Source organism: Vigna umbellata, chromosome 1 (assembly GCF_029865625.1).
Source record: "Vigna umbellata cultivar VRB3 chromosome 1, Vumbellata_1.0, whole genome shotgun sequence".
NCBI lineage: Eukaryota > Viridiplantae > Streptophyta > Magnoliopsida > Fabales > Fabaceae > Vigna > Vigna umbellata.
Genome location: NC_142165.1, coordinates 72,671,953 through 72,684,546, shown reverse-complemented (window position 1 = coordinate 72,684,546; position 12,594 = coordinate 72,671,953). Strand labels below are relative to the sequence as shown.

The window sequence follows — 12,594 nt, the reverse complement described above, 5'->3', positions numbered from 1 at the left end:
TCCTTGAAATAGAAGATGATGTTGAAAATATAAGTTCGAACCGGCAAATGATTCGAAATTCATTATTTTAGGAACGACAATATTCCTTGTGTAGAAATCAGTTGCGTAGTTTTCCATCTGATGGTATGACTGAAGAAACAACGCTGATCTAATTGTTCTACAAGAGATGGTCTGACATAGGCTCCATCTTCTGGCTCAGTTACGGTTTCTTTTCCCTTACGACTTTTTCTAGGCCTTTTGCTTGATGATGAGGCCATTTAACAATTTCTTCAACAAAACCATACATAAAAACATGCACAAGTTAAGTCATAACAAATTAAAGAATATTAATAATAAGAATAATTAAAGACAAATAATTAAATCATAACCATAACCTTAACTTCAATATTAAACATGGATGAGGGCCAAGATGTAATAGTATAATTGAGAAACAGAACTACAAAGTAAGCAAAACATTATAACATTCACCACCCGATATCATTTTACATAACTTGTTACACCTCTTGTGCGGTGGAAGTCCCATTAACCTCTTTGTACATGTGGGGTTTGAACATAAGAAATCATAACATTGATCGAGCAAGTTTTCATCAGCAATATTCGTAGCACTCAACATTTTGTAAATGTCGCCCTCTGTGTATGTGTATGTGGACCTACGACGGAGTATTTGATTTCTATCTTCCATTGCTGAGACTTGACGCACGACAGCACCAGAAATTACACCGAAGTGAACATTTGTAGAGTCAAGTACATTTGTGAAACCATCGAGGCTGGTGGTCAACTTATCAAATTGCGCATCTATCACATCGACCATAGGTGCCTTCCTTTTGGAACCTCGTGAGGATGATGTTCCTCCAGATGGAACGGATGGCACAGATTGAGTTTGCCCTGGACTATACTCATCCACGGATGGAGGAGGTGATGGTGGAGTTGGGTCTCTATACTCCTGATAGGTAGGCTCTTCAGGAATGTACTCCATATTCTGATTCAGATCAACCTGTACACGACGCCCAACCCGTTGACGACGCGCTTGTCGACCGGTCCTTACACCACTCCCAGTTGCTCGATCTGCAGCCCATAACTCCACCATTAAATCGTAGTGTTTGATGCTATTCACTCTCCACTTTGTTGCACTTGACCTTAACTGAAACATTATACATGAAACAGATAGTGGTTGAACTTATGTATTTGAAAAATCTATCATGTCTGAATATTTAACAAATACTTGAATGAGGTCAGCCCACACTTCGTCCTCAACTTCAAATCTCATAGTTACAGCGTTCCAACCAAATCCGCTCAATCCACCGAAGAGGTCATGAATCTCACGCCATCTGTCTTTCAATACCTTTTGACGATTTTTGACATTATTCTTACTAACATTAACATAACCACAACTATGAAGGTATTGAACCATGTTATTATACGCTTGGGTGGTCCAGCTGCCATCAATCCTATTACCCAAACGAGTCTCCTCGATCATAGAATGCAAAAGCCTAGCATCCATGTCCTCAGTCCATTTAATGAACTCTCGTGTACCAGCAGATGACTCAATGGTTGTTCCCTTACCCCTGTCCATATTATTCCTATTTCATAAAGAAAATGGTAACAAGTGAAGTTCAGTTAATCATAAAACCAAGTACATGTCATATTCAAAGAACAGAGTCATAAAAAACTATCAATTACAATAACTATGAATTTTGATAATCTCATCACATTTCATCAGCAATGGCATCCCTAATAGTACTACCAACCCTATAATCATCTTCTCGAACTTGAGAAGATGACACATTATGCTCTTCCCTTTCATTTAACTCATTATCAACCACATTAAGCAATGGGTCATCGTTATCAACTCCACGAATAAAGTTGTGTAGGATACAACAAGCTAAAATAATGTCTGTCATTGTCTCCAATCCATAATGTGGTTCAATGCCACTTGCAATGATAGGAAACCTTTTCTTCAACACACCGAATGTTCTTTCAATAACATTTCTCAATGATGAATGTCTATGGTTAAAGAGCTCGTGTGCATTTTGTGGTCCTCTGCGTGTGAATTCTTTAAGATGATATCTGACGCCTCTGTATGGTGTCATAACCGTACTTTTAACCATAAATCTAGCGTTGCCAAGATAGTACTGTCCTACAATAATGCATAACATCAGCATTTACTAACTAATAAACAACCAATCATAACATCCCAATGGGATAAAATTACCTTGGGGATGACCAACGGATCATCTCTATCAAGAGCATTTTTTAAGATTCTAGAATCAGATGATGTGCCTTCCCACCTAGTTAGAACGTATGTGAAGTTCATTTCAAAGTCACATGCGGCAAAAACATTTTGAGTTGGCCAATCTTTTCTTCCACGAAATCTCGGAGCATCTGTTCTTGGTACCCTTACACGAACATGAGTACCATCTATGGCCCCTAAGCAATCCTAAACATCCAATTAAGAAGTCATCATACAACTACATAACATAAACATCATTTCGTAAATTTACATCAAAACTGACAGATTCATATGATTACCTTAAAGTAAGGATAAAACTGATTATTGTTTAAGACATATGGATGAACCTCGTCTCCTGATGGCTGAGTTAAAAATTCTGATTCTAGAGATAAAATAGCATCCAACACATTGTGAGAGTGTTTGCTAACCGTCACCCTAGATCGATGGACGAAAAATGCGACACTTCGATTCTTAACATTATGCCCAATTATATGAAGAAATTGCGCTACTTGTTCCTCCATTGTCGAGCGAATGGCGTCTTTAACTAACTCAGTTGTCCTTAGTCTCTCACAAAGATTAATAAACGCCTCTGGACCCATCCGAATAATGTCACGACATCGATTAGTATGCACCAAATACGACATTAATTGTTGCCTCCGACAGTCTTTGTCGGGAAGGAAAGTGCTAACACTACTTAGATCACTCGAGCACATATTCAATATATTCAAGGCATTACAAACAATACATAACATTGTTAGTGCAGCCAGTGACGTCGTTATTTGTAATTGTTGATGTAGCATTGCGACTATATTAAAGTCTACACCAACCACATCATCATCTATATCTTCACGGTCTAAGTACGAAAAATCTAATTCTTCTTCCATCTATTTTTACTTAAACAAATAATCATACTATAATTAAAATCATGCATTCATATATTCATGAAACATATCTTATTCATATTATCATATATTCATATATAAACAAATTTAACTAATACATTCATATAGGCTTAATACCCTATTTTGTCTCCAGTTTCGCTCGACAATGTCAAATTAGTCCATCCGTTAAAAAGTGCATCAATTACGTCCTTACTTAATAAAATTTATATCAATGAAATCCTTTCCGTTAAATCCGTACAAACGGTGTTAACTATTTTTCTCTCTCTTCTATTGACATTGTCGAGCGAAACTGGGGACAAAATAGGGTATTAAGCCCATTCATATATTACTAAAATTAAAGGACATATATTTAACTAACACATTAAAAACGCATTCTTATATTAATTAAAAATGAACAAACAATCACACTTATCTGTTGAAGATCTGTGTATGTGGATTTCCAAGTATGAATTAGCCAAAACACTCAAACCCCAACCATAAATATACTAAAAGATTCACTGATTCTTGACTTGCCAAGTTGGGTGATAATTATCTATGTTTTTCAACTATGTAACACGAAACCTGTGAATATGATAATATTAGATCATGGTTCAAAAGCAATGTGTAAAAAATTTTTAATTCATAATCTACCTTGAACAAAGTAGAACCAATTCATGAACCAGGTGCAGAGAAATGAATACAGATAAACGAGTCAAAATCTTCAATGTTCAATGAATACAGAGAAATGAGTCAAAATCTTCAATGTTCAACTAAGAAACTGAATTATCTTGGTTGCCCAAACAACATTCACACATAAGCTTCTTCAACCAAAGAAATAACTCGTGCTTGGTGGACAAAAACATGCACAAAGAACCTTCTTCACCAAAAGCAACAACTCCGGTCCAACACCTTCAAAATACTAAAAGAAAGCATGACCAACTTCTTCCCTACACACAACACACATGGTGCTTCATGAACTTACACGACGGAAGAGCTTGCAATTGAATGTTCAAGCTTGTCCTTCACCACTCTAACAAGACCTGCATCACAAACCATCACAAACAAATCGTTAGTCCTATCATATTTGAACCAATAACACCAGATCTGCGTTCTTCTCAACATCCTCATGTGTACCCATCCTCCTCCTTCGTCCACTGCTTCACCTGTCAAAGCAACCTCGGTGCATGCTTCACCAATCACAAACTGTCATTGCTGGTTGAAGGACCATCAAATGTTGCCTCCATCCTCCATCATCACGGACAACTTCGTCCACTGGTTAAACCTGCATCAGATGCGCGCTGCGACCTTCTCCACGCCAAACTTTGCCAACGACGAACCAAACCGGAGGACTTGCAAGGAACGACGATGGGCTGTGTAATCAGATCCAAGCCACAACGTTCAAACCATGTCGTATCCGAATACGCATGACTATAACCGGATACGATTTGGCATCAATTTCTTCATTCATCGTGTAACCGGATACTCCATCTCTGATCCGAATACGTTGAAATCGTTCTTGTTCTCCACCTTCGCGCACACTCATCTTCTTCATCAACGACTTTGTTCTTCATCACCTCCACCAATCCAGCTGATGTCTTCATCTACCTCTATCACTTGCAACATAAAAACGATAGACAGAAGCTCTAAACAACTACAATCAAAGCTCACCTTAGCTTTCTCTCTTCCAAAAGCACTGAAACACACTTGCACTTGCAGCTCATGAACTTGCACAACCTAATGCTATTCTTGCTTCTTCAATTAACACAACCACACAATGCTCTTGTAGGTTCTGCAATTAACACAACAACAACCACACCTGCCACTATTTAATCCTTCTTCGACATGGTCAAAAGTTATTGAAAAGTGTGTACTGTGACTAATGCATGCGCGAATCTTCACTGTTGAACGTCTGTTTGAAGCACAGGCGCATGGTTGAACGTCTGTTTGAATCTCTTCTGCAAATTACAGCTTTTGAGTTACTCGTGTGAGTGCATAGTAGCTTGCAGCTTCCAATATTATATAAAACATGCAACAGTGGACGTGGAAATTTTTTAAATGTGGGGGGTACATGAGTAATTATGCTACGGATCCCTCCAAATCTTCTCAACATAGCTGGTGACCAAAAAGATGCACATCCCGCAATTCAATCGTGTTCCTTACGCGCAAATTCCATCAAGTGAACACGACTTTCATTGCTTTCCATCGCTCGCTGATACTCATAAACAATAAATTACGTCCAAATAAACACAACGTTAGTTATATGAAGAAGAAACCATGTTTCTGCGTTTCAGTTTTTGGGTCAATTCATGATCTGTAACTTTTCTTGACGCGTGTCTCCATGTTAATAGCTGAGCTTAGGAAAATTCTCAGTTTTCCCCTTTACAGAATTGCAGGCGCAATTAATGATTGAACATTGACTTGCGCCTATTAAGTCAAGGGATCTTACACACGTGTATTTATTAGAGTCGTTAGATTTGACATGCACACATAAGCATATTGATTAAAAGGGTTTCTACAGTCTCTAAACCCTATTCTTTTTCTTGATTTTTGCGCGTTGCAAAATTATAAAGAAAGTGAGGGTTAATCCTCTCTGCCACGCACTGGAGAATTCAACCATTCTCAAATTGTTTTTTATTATTTTATAGGTCATTTTAATAACCTGACGCAGCATTATTTCTTAATGCATTGCAGCTTTATTCTTTTTTTAGTCAAACTTTAATGGCTATACGAGAATGATGTTATATGTTTAATTGATATTTAATTAATTTTTTGTTTTATATTTATTTAACATATAAATTCAATACGTAACATATATAATATATGTTTAAATGTTTTTAGATTAATTAAATATTAATTAAACATATTAAGAATTTTATGTAAATATTTATATATTATTAATGTTTTAGTAGTAATATATATTTAATAAATTAAAGAGTAGCCACAACATCTTTAATCAATTAAAATTGTATATAAAGTTTTGCTACATGATAAACATTAGTTGTAAATAATTATATTTAATATGATAAAATCTACCCACATGAATTTTTTCATATTTATATGATTAATTAGAATAAAATATCAAATTATATTTCTTAATTTACCCACATGAATTAAGAAAAAGGAACATAATTTGATAGTTTTATCATTAAGATAATGAGTCTAATTGAGTAAGACTTTAGTCCATAGACAAGTTTTATGTTAATAAACTCATTGGTAAAGACATGTTTGCATTGGTAAAACATGACATTTAGTTTAGTCTCAAATTATATAATAAGCATGTAACTTTGAATTTGCAGTTTCTCAATCTGTGAATTCTTCTGATATCAAGTGTGGTATTCCCAAGTTGAAAGGAGATAATTATAAGGTTTGGAAGGAAAAAGTTCTTCTTCATTTAGGCTGGATGGACATTGACTATGCTATTAGAAAACCAGAATCATCGGGTATTACTGAGACTAGCACTTCAGATGCCATTGATCTTTATGAAAAATGGGAGAGGTCAAATCGTCTCTCCGTAACGTTCATAAAAACCAACATTTTCGCTGGGATCTGAGGTTCAGTTGACCAATATGAGAATGTCAAAGATTTACTAAGGGCTATTGATGAGCAGTTTACGACATCTGATAAATCTCCATTTGTGTTTGTCTGTTATGAATCTAATTTGACTAGTTTTAATCATAACACATGGTGGATTGATTCTGGTTCTACAATCCATGTTTCTAATACCTTATAGGCTATGCAAAACCTAAGGAGGCCAGTGGGAAGTAAGCAATACATCTACTCAGGGAGTAAGATGAGCTCACATATGGAGGCCATTGGAACGTGCAACTTAGTTTTAAGTAGTGGTTTTGTTTTGCGTTTGGAAAAGACATTTTATGTTCCTTGTTTTTCTAAGAATTTGATTTTTGTTTCAAGACTTATACCTTTGGGTTTTTCTTTTAATTTTTCATATTCTGGTTTTACCTTAATGAATAAATCTAAAGTTGTTGGTTTTGGTGAATTGTGTGATGGTCTTTATTCCATTATTTTGCAAAACAATATCGCTTATGATTCTATGCACGTTACTGCCGGGTTAAAAAGATGTGTTATGAATGAGGATTCTTCTGTTTTATGGCACCGTAGATTGGTACATATCTCCATTGAGAGAATTAAGCAATTAGTAAATGAAGGAGCACTTAGTACTTTGGATTTTACTGATTTTGAGACTTGCGTGGATTGCATAAAGGGTAAGCAAACTAACAAGTCCAAAAGAGGTGCTAAGAGGAGTTCAAGTTTACTAGAAATTATTCATACAAATATTTGTTGTCCGGATATGGACGCAAGCAGTCCGAAATACTTCATCACCTTTATAGATGACTACTCACGTTATATGTATCTCTACTTACTTCGTTCTAAGGATGAAGCTTTGGATGCCTTTAAAATTTTTAAGGCTGAAGTTGAGCTACAATGCAGAAAACAAATCAAGATTGTGAGATCAGATAGAGGTGGAGAGTATTATGGTAGATACACGGAGAATGGACAAACACCTGGTCCGTTTGCGAAGTTTCTTCAAGAACATGGAATTGTTGCCCAATACACTATGCTTGGTTCTCCAGATCAGAATGATGTGACAAAAAGAAGGAACATAACTTTAATGGACATGGTGTGAAGTATGAGGAGTAATTCAAAACTTCCTCAATTATTGTGGACTGAAGCACTGAAGATGGATGCGTATATATTAAACCGAGTCCCAACCAAGGTCGTCTTAAAGACACCGTTTGAGTTATTCAAAGGTTGGATGTCCGTCTGAAGTGAGAATTTATAATCCACAAGAGAAGAAACTAGACCCAAGGACTATTAGTGGGTATTTCATTGGATATGCTGAAAAGTCTAAGGGATATATATTCTATTGTCCATCGCATAACACTAGGATTGTGGAGTCAAGAAATGCAAAATTTCTTGAGAATGACTTAATTAGTGGGAGTGATCGGTTTCCAAACATTCGGAATGAAAGGGATCACTATGAAGCTCAACCCTCTAGCTCAAGTGATAGATTGGTTGTCATTCACACCCCTCAAACACAAATGGGTGTTAGGCAAACAATAATTGAAGCTTCACAACCTACTGAAAATTACCTTACAGATCAAGTTGCTAATGAGGAACAACAAGATGATATTGATCAACCTACTGAACAGTTGCTTGAGCAACAATTTCCTCAAGAAAATAATGAGGCAACATTAAGAAGATCTACTAGAGTTAAAACGCCAGCAATTCCTACTGATTATGTAGTGTATTTGCAAGAAGTTGACTACAATATTGGAGCTGCAAATGATCCTAAAACATTTTCACAAGCCATAAGTTCTAAAGAATCAGACCTATGGTCTGATGCCATGAAAGATGAGATGGATTTTATGGCATCCAACAAAGTCTGGGATCTCATTCAGTTGCCTAAATGTGTAAAATCCATTGGATGTAGATGGGTCTTTAAAACCAAGAAAGACTCAAAAGGCAACATTGAGAGACATAAGGCAAGACTTGTTGCCAAAGGGTTTACTTAGAGAGAAGGAATTGACTACACAAAGATCTTTTCTCCTATATCTAAGAAAGATTCCTTCCGAGTAATTATGGCATAAGTAGCTCATTTTGATTTTGAGTTACATCAAATGGATGTGAAAACAACATTCCTTAATGGTCATCTAGAAGAAGAGGTTTACATGAAACAACCTTAAGGATTCTCTTATAAAGACAATGAGCACTTAGTTTGCAAGCTTAATAAATCCATCTATGGATTAAAACAAGCATCTCGCCAATGGTATCTAAAATTTCATGATGTTATCACTTCATTCGATTTTGAAGAAAATGTCATGGATCAATGTATATACCAAAAGGTCAGTGGGAGTAAGATTTGTTTCCTTGTATTATATGTGGATGATATTTTGCTTGCAACCAACGATAAGGGTTTGCTATATGAAGTGAAACAATTTCTCTCAAAGAACTTTGACATGAAGGATATGGGAGAGACACTTATGTCATTAGCATTAAGATCCATAGGGAAAGATCTCGAGGCATTTTGGGTTTGTCTCAAGAGACCTATATCAATAAAGTTTTAGAGAGGTTTAACATGAAGGATTGTTCACCAAGTGTAGCTCCCATCGTGAAGGGTGATAAACTCAATTTGAATCAATGTCCGAAAAATGATTTTGAGCGGGAACACATGAAGAATATTCCATATGCTTCAACTATTGGAAGCCTTATGTATGCTCAGGTTTGCACTAGACCTGACATTGCATATGTTGTTGGAGTTTTGGGAAGATATCAGAGTAATCCAAGTGTTGACCACTGGAAAGTTGCAAAGAAGGTAATGAGATATCTTCAAGGGACAAAATATTACATGCTGATATATAGACGAACTGAATGTTTGGAAGTGATTGACTACTCCGATTCAGACTATGCTGGCTGCGTTGATTCACGAAAATCAACATCTGGTTATATTTTTATGTTAGCTAGTGGAGCTATATCTTGGAGAAGTGCCAAGCAGACATTGACTGCTACTTCTACTATGGAAGCTGAGTTCGTTTCTTGTTTTGAGGCTACCTCGCATGGTGTATGGTTAAAGAGTTTCATTTATGGGCTTAGAGTTGTGGACTCTATTTCTAGGCCATTAAATTTGTACTGTAACAACTCTGTTGCCGTGTTTATGGCTAAGAACAATAAAAGTGGATGTCGAAGTAAGCACATTGACATCAAATACTTAGCCATCAGAGAACGTGTTAAGGAAAAGAAAGTGGTCATTGAACACATAAGCACTGAGTTGATGATTGTTGATCCTTTAACTAAAGGCATGCCACCAAAGAATTTTAAGGATCATGTAGTGCAAATGGGACTTGGTTCCATGATGTAATTTCATTATCAGTACATTTATTATTTTCAATTAAACTCTTATTCAGTTTGATGTTTTTCTCATATGTTTTTGTGCACATTTATTTTGAGAAGATATCATTTAGTTTTGATCTAGCATAAACATATGGTTTATGCATTAAGTTGAGAGCTAATGTTGAGAGAAATATATATTGTGGTACATGGAAGATAACACTCACTATCATAGGACCTATCGTCATGACTCATATATATTATGTCACTTATTGTGGTTAATAATTGGATAAATGGACCAAGTGGGAGAAGGTTATCATTATTTTAAATATAAAATAAATATTATAGCATTTTCAGTTCCTATTTTTAAGGAACATAAAGTGGTCCATTAAGCCATTATTTTTATTCTTTTAACTGCATAGAGGTTATGGAGCAGATATTAATTTTGTTTAAACGTAAAGCCCATTTATTTTTAACCTGTGATGGCTAGACTTTATATAAGGGAATGTGTTACTCTCAGTTTTGATCACTAAGCCTACTCCTCTATTCAAAAAACACACCATCGAGTTCGAGTGAGTTAAGGTTTAGAAACCAAAGCGCGACCTCCGTTCATCTTCTCCCTTCTCGAAACCAAAGCGCGACATCCATGGCCGCCGCGACACCAACTTCTTCTCCCTCATTTCCCGTCAGACCGCCACCATCTCCAACCTTGCCGTCAACCTTCAAGCCACCGCAACCACCCTCACCGACGAGCGCCGCAACTGCAAGATCGTCCGCGAGCACTTCCTCTCCATTCGCGACGCCTTTCGCATCTTCGTCTCCACAGAAATCGCAGCAAAGCTTCTCCTTTCTCGCCGGACAGCCACCACCATTCACGCTCATCACCATTAAGACCAGACGCGAGTTCTCCATGACCGCCGCGTGCCGCAAGCTTCTCGGAACCTAATCGCGCCTCCATCAACGCCAATCTCCATCCACCATTACCGTAGCACCATCGAACCTGCATCAAAGCCAGACCTGCAAGAAAAGAAACCAAACAATCCAGCAGGCCGAAGCCTCCATGGTCTCGCGCAGAGAAGAATGGGTTCTCTTTTTCGCGGCAGCGGCAAGCCCTTTCCCCCAATTTGCAAAACCCTAATTTTGGGTGGAAAAGGGCTGACACGTGGCAAGCTCTCATTGGTCGCGCCCTTCCTCAGTCAAAGCTGGTCAACACTGCTTAAGTCTGGTCAAAACTGGTCAACATGGGTTCTGGTGCAATTTTGGAGAATTTAGTTGGGGCTAAAGCGCCGATAGAGAAAATTTCAGGGCATTAGTGCAATTTTGGAAAGTCAAAAAAGATAAAAAAATAAAATTCAGTTGTTGAATTAATTTAATTTGGGAATATCAACAGAAAATATCTTCCAAATAATGTTACAATCTTTTAGTTATTTGGAAGATATAAGATAAAAGATTCTATCAACTGAATACTCAGAGTCCAAGCCCAATCAACCCCTATTTAAAGAGACCCAGAGGACTTCAATTCATTTTTTCTCTCATACTCCTCTCACTTTTCTTTCATCTTGTATTCAACTCCATTCATGGAGAGCTAAGCATCTAGGGCTATGTTCAATTAATGCAATTGTTTACTTTGATTATTGATTTAAGTTATTCTCTCTATGTCTTTTATCTCTCTATCTTGTTAAAAACAAATATTTTTGCATCATAATATGTTTGAATCTACATGCATATTGATTATATGAGTTCTAGGGTTTCTAGGTTTAAATTGAGAATCTACTTTAATTTAATTTAGGAACTTTCATATGATTAAATGGTTTTTACTATCAATTGAGAATGTACTTTGGTTGGTAGTAATAATTTCAACTATAATCAATTGAGAATTTACTTTGATTGATTAACTTTTAACTTGGTTAGGAGATTTAAGAATAGACATGATTAAACACAATAGAATTTGATTGAGAATGTACTTTGGTTGAATTTATTGTGAATAATCTAGAAAGGTTTTGCATTTGATTGAGAATTTACTTTGATTAAATGCATGATCGCCCTCAAATTAATTAAGAATGTACTTTAATTAATTTGAAACTTAAACAATAATCAATTGAACAATTATCCGTGAATAACCGATGATGAATCTATCTTGGAAAAGTAGTGGAATTAGCCTATTTAATCATAACTGTTTTTAAGTTTATTATTTGTTCTTTAAACATTCTCCAAACATCATTTTTATTCATAAGCATTGCATAGCATTCGTAAGAGTCACAGATATTCAAAAGCAATTCCGTGTTCGTTGGGAGACGACTCAGGGTTACTTCAACCCTGTCTACTTTCTTGAATACTACTTGGCAATACTGAAGTTGCCTTGAAAAGTAGTATTAATTTGATAGCTTCAACGACAACCTATCAATATGGAATGGTTTCATGTGATTTTTGATGACTTGTGGGGTTGTTTATGGTCATTTGAAGCATAATCAGTGTTATATATGTTTGTATGCAATGTAAAAGTGAAGGTTATGTGTATATGGTATCATATGTTTTCAAATGGTTTCACGGTTGGTAAAATGGGTTCCACAGAGGGACTCCTTCGGTATGGTTTCAAGTATCTTTAGAATGAATGTAGGGAGCTCAATCTTGGGGGTT

At 36.3% G+C, this 12,594-nt stretch overlaps 1 pseudogene; it reads left to right on the top strand.

Annotated features, from left to right (window-relative positions):
* The first annotated feature begins 9,208 nt into the window (after positions 1 to 9,208).
* On the top strand, positions 9,209 to 9,988 carry LOC148206251 (secreted RxLR effector protein 161 pseudogene; annotated as a pseudogene).
* Positions 9,989 to 12,594: the final 2,606 nt, after the last annotated feature.